This window comes from Callospermophilus lateralis, chromosome 1 (genome assembly GCF_048772815.1).
Source record: "Callospermophilus lateralis isolate mCalLat2 chromosome 1, mCalLat2.hap1, whole genome shotgun sequence".
Taxonomy (NCBI): Eukaryota; Metazoa; Chordata; class Mammalia; order Rodentia; family Sciuridae; genus Callospermophilus; species Callospermophilus lateralis.
Window position 1 is genome coordinate 119,663,891 of NC_135305.1, and position 5,540 is coordinate 119,669,430.

The 5,540-nt window shown below is 42.4% G+C and overlaps 1 pseudogene; it reads left to right on the forward strand.

The window, feature by feature from the left end:
• The first annotated feature begins 2,712 nt into the window (after window positions 1-2,712).
• LOC143641990 (MAP/microtubule affinity-regulating kinase 3 pseudogene) lies at window positions 2,713-4,707 on the forward strand (annotated as a pseudogene).
• The last annotated feature ends 833 nt before the right edge of the window (window positions 4,708-5,540 follow it).

Here is a 5,540-nt window from a genome sequence, read left to right on the forward strand (position 1 = left end):
TAGAAATAGTTTCAAGGTCTGTACATGTGTTTTTCTATGTATGTTTGTTTGGTTTTTTTAAGTACCAAAATAATTTTATCTTTAAAAACTTAGTTCTTAATTTATATTAATGGCGTAAAATATTTAAAATGAGTTTTTGACTAGAACCATTGTAGTAAATCACACCATTATTTGTTTTAAATGGAATTGTTGTTTTACTAGAATCATTAGTTTTTAACGGTACCATTGTATAGGCATACCGAGAAAATAAAGCTAAACATCAGCCCATATAAAATACTGCAATAATGTTTAATTTTATTGTTGACTATTTTTGTTCCCCCCCTCTCAAAATGTTTCAGTTTAATTATTAAATTATATGGTCAAACATAAAATTCAGACACAATAATCTAACACAACACCAAAAAAAAACACAACAAAACAAAACAATCTTTCAGACCTCTATTGAGAGTACCTTATGGAAGGCCCATAAGGCTTGAAATCTTACATTTATTGATGTTGCTAGAGGTGAACATGAGTCACTGAGAAAAGGTTAAAATATTCACAGTATCAGCCTCTTTATGGGGGAGAATATTTAATAGTTATTGTACAAATCTGGTAGACTCAAATGACACCTGTCTACTAATTGCAAATAGTATGCATTTTGAATTCATTACAGCATCTTGATATTGCTGAAAGCTCAGTCCTTGTCCCAGATGCCAATCTAATAAGGAGGACATGGTTTTGAGAAAAAAGAAAAAGAAGGCTTTTTGCTTGGCTAACAAAAGAGAAACACAGGAGACTTCTGTCCCAAAGGCTGTGATTCTGCCTGTCAGCAGGAATAGGGGGCATATAAAGAGGTGATTCAAAGGCTACATTCTGCATGTTCTCTGTCTGAAGTTGTAATTCACTTGTTAATTTGGGAGAGAGTCATTTCTGAGATCTACTGGTACTGGTACCATCTCCAAAGTCTGGATTATTTCCTTCCTTTGGTGGGTATGAACTCTAGGAGAGGTAAATCTGCCTGAAATGGGGAAAAATGCTAATCCTGTTCCCCCTGAAATTAGGGAGGAGCAGTGAGAGAAGAAGAGAAAAAAATATAAATCTATTTGAAAAATGAGTTACAGGAACAGAGCAGCAAGAGCTCTATTCAAAACACAAGGTGAACCACTGTTACATTGACACCAGATGTGTGTAGCACTATTAGAATATAATGTGTGAAAGCATTCAATATGGACAAGACTGCTATTAACAAGGAAATGCTGCACCAATGTGCATTTTCCCATACACACACACACACACACACACACTCTTCTAGTAATTAAGAATACAAAGCAATGGTAAACCATTTATTCCACAAGTATTTGATGAGTACAAACCATATGCCAGGCACATTTTTGAATATTTTGTATTTGTTCAAAAAATGACTTAATTTCCCAAAATCATACCATAGGATAAGATATAAAATTTCAGCATATGGAGTGCAACTGCACTTGAAATTGCATCCGGGTTTATTTTGAGAATGACTCCTAAGTCTTAACTGGCCACATGTGTGACACATTTTATTTTGTTTCTTTATTGATATTAAAAAGCCAACATGTTCAATACCTGAAGTTTAATAATCTCTTTTAAAGATACAGGTATTTGGCAGAAATGCAAGACCACTTTTACAAAGAAGAGAGGTGAAACTGTTATTTTCATATTGTAGCCCCTAAATCTACAATTATTGAAAAAAGAAATTTTGAAGACTTTTGAAAGACACTAGGGAAAAAAAGCAGATGAGCAATACACTAGAGCCTGGGTCCCTGACCTGTTACCAAAATCCTTGGGCCTTGTCCCTAATGGCCATCTAACAATGAGGACAAGCTTTTGAGATAAAGAGAAAAGGTTTGTTCCTTTTCCAGCAAATGGGAAACACAAGGGACTCCTTTGTCAGAAGCTTTGATTCTTTCCATGAGGGAAAATAGGGGGTTTTTAAGGAAGCTATTAAAAGGCTCCATTCCAGATGTGCCCTGCCAGGGGGTCCCAAGTGCATCCTGAGGGTGTGTTATGATTAAGTAGTTTATCTGGGAGATCATCATTTCCTAGTTCTTCTGGTGACTTCTCCTTCCTGTGGAGAACAGATAACTCAAGGTTATCTTGTTCCCTGCCCCCAGGTTAAGGAGGGAGATAGAAGGGGGAAAGGAAAACATTTCCCCTTTAAAATAAGCAGCCAGGGTTATATTCAAAAGGTAAAGTGGACCACTCTTACAACCTCAGTGCTTCCACCAATCAACTTTACCATCGAAATTGATTGGTAAAGTGTGTTCATGTCCAGCTGCATATTTCTGGAAAAAAAAAAAGTAGTTTTCGTTTTCATCAGGTCTGGACCCCCAAACTGTCAAGTTCCATAGACAGAGTAACTGCGTGGGTCCTTCATCCACTTCGGGTGCATATGACCACTCTTTAAGGAGTCAGTACTTTATGACTGAATTGACCGAGAACCCTAGAAATGAGTGGACCTAGAACAACTCCTCATTTGCCTTTTAGTCTTTTATGTACCCAGAGTGATTATTTGAACTGGGCACTATCTTTGGTTGTAAAAGGCACTTCAGCTATTTTTGATAGCATTCTTTTCCTAACCCATCTCCAAGTCTTTCCTTGTTTCCCCTTCCCTTGCCTAGCCCTCACCTGTCCTAAACTCGCCAGTGATACCCAGACCCACTGAAGTGATACCCATATCATTGAAGATTTTCAATGAAAAAGAACTTAGGTCAAACTGTGCACACCTCACATGGAGATGGACAGCCAGAATATACCTTCCACACAGGGCACTCTGGAGCACAGTGTAGAAAAGCCATAGCTTCCTCTGCGGGTGAGCAGCCCCACATTGAAAATTACAGAGTAGTGAAAACCACCAGCAAGGGAACCTTCGCGAAAACAACTACCGTCACATCCTCACAGGAAAAGAAGTGGCAATAAAGATCATTGACAAAAGATTCCTGAAGCCAGAAGTTCTACAAAAGCTATACGGACAGGTCAGAATCCTAAAGATGTTAAATCACCCAATATCGTGAAGCTGTGGCAGTGAAATTTTGGACTATCTGGCTGAGAAAGGAAGACTGTAAGAAGAGGAGGCAAGAACTAAATTCCGGCAGATCATGTTGCAGTCCAATATTGTCACCAAACACAGGTCGCCCACCGAGACCTGAAGGAGGAGAATCTGTAATTAGATGCACAGATGAACATCAAGCTACCGATTTTCGACTCAGTAATGAGTTTACACTTGGGTATAAACTCGACACGTTTTATAGCAGTCCTCCCTACACAGCCCCAGAGCTCTTCCAGCACATAAAGTACAATGGTCCAGAAGTTGATGTGTGGAGTCTTGGCGTGGTTCTGTACACCCTAGTCACTGGGTTGCATCCTTTTATTGGGGAAAATCTGAAAGAAGTTAGAGACAGAGTGTTACAAGGTAGATACCGAATCCCTCTGTACAAGTCAACAGAATGTGAAAATCTGCTGAAATGCTTCCTGGTGCTCAATCCAACTAAGCGAAGCACCCTGGACGAAATTATGGGAGACAGGTGGATCAACAGAGGCCTTGATGTCCTCCAACCCTTTGTTGGTCCAGAGGTGGCCATCTCCCACAGAAACATCTCGTTGGCTAAGCAGCAGCCAAGCAGGGTCCTCAGAAAGAGCACCAGCTGGCCTCCTCACTACAAAGTGCAGCAAAGTGTTTCCACTCAGAAGCAGACACGGTCCCTGGACCATGCTGGAACTGGGCCATATCCGACCAGCACTGCCCAGAGTCACCTCAGAGAACATCAAATGGCCTCCCAGAAATCCGGTGGCAGTGCTGTGGGAGGAAAGGGAATTTCTCCAGCCAGGCCCCTACCTGGGATCACCACCAGTCCCAAGGAGCTGGAGACTCCTGAATTCAAGAAAATGCCTGCTGCCTACAAGAGCAGCACACCATCTGGAGGGAAGACACTGTGGAGTAAGTACATTTGCGGCAAAACAACGAAAGCAGACACACGTTCAGTGAGCCGGAATGGGCAGAACAACAGCACCTTCCCTGCCCAGAGCCCTCCAGTGACTTCAACCCACAGTGTCCCAAGTACCTCCACCCGGGGCTGCACCTGCTTCCCCAGAGCCAGTGCCCTTCGTGGAATGTTCCACCGCCAGCCCCGGGAATCCCAAACTGCAACACACGAAGGTCCTCTTGCCTCACCCAGCTGCTTCCATCCAGCTGAAGCATTGCCCCAGACTCAAAGAAGAGGCACCACTAGTGTTTTTACTAAGTTAACATCGAAATTCACAAGAAGGCCTCCAACTGAGTCTGAGAAGACCCCTAGATATAAGGGCTCAAGTCATCATGTCTCTGCTGAGCAGAGAAAGGAGAACCAACAAGCAAAACCTCGCTCCCTGCACTTCACCTGGAGCATGAATATCACTGGTGCCATGGATCCTAGTGACATCATGAGAGAAGTTCGCAAGGTGCTAGTTGCCAACAACTTCCAGTACATGTACAAGATGCCCTTTCTGCTCTTCTGCATCCATGGAGATGGGTAAGATGGGTACACCGAGAAAGTGGTGCAGTGGGAGATGGAGGTATGCAAAATTCCCAGACTGTCTCTGAACGGGGTCCACTTCAAGCCCATATCAGAGAAATCCAAGGCATTCAAAACTATTGCTTCCAAAATTGCCAGTGAGTTCAAACTGGAACCCAGTCTTTATGATGTAAATTAAGCAGCAACTTGAAGTGCTTTCCTCAACACTGATGGACATATAGAATAACATCTAGGCAATTGTTGGGAGCAGTGACTAAATTAGGGTTTTCTTTAATTGTCCCGGGAGGTGATGCCTCTCCTGGGAATGCTTGATGCAAGGCACTGGTCAAGACTGCCCAGTTACTTGGGTGAAGACCTGTTCCACCTGTACCACCCAGGGAGCTATTCAGTTCTTGAGCTTGTGGTTCAGGTGGCAGGGCTCAGTGGTGGAATGTTATGGGCACAAGCTGCTACTCATAATTGGACTGGTCATACATATGACCTTGGTTTTGATGGCTTTGCACAAATTTTCTCACAAAAAAAAAAACCTTTTAATGAGAAAACTTATATAACAAACATGTTGAGCTTGCTCGTAGTCATTGCACTCTACCAGAGTGTAATAGACACCCAGTTCCAGCTTTTTCTCCCCTTGGATTCTTGTCTTTTCTCATTCTTCATGGCCCCTCATCTTGTTTCCTCAATTAACTATCCTACAGATGGCAGCAGATGGGACCCAAATAGGCTATTCACTGTGGAGTGCAATGATCAGGAGTCATCTCAGTGTGATCAATGAAAGGAGTTTGGGGAGAAAGTTTGTGCAAAGCAAGCCAAACCAATGTCATAAATATGAGCAACCTGATTATGATGACCAGCTTGCTTTGATAAACTTCTAACTCCTACATTTGGCATCCAAACTGCATGGTCAAGAAGTGAAAAGCTCTATGGCTTACACAGAACCTTTGAACAGATGGTCCCCATAGCAAGTGGACAGTCTCAAGGGGCGCTTTCCCACTGAGAGTTCCCAAGACAGCC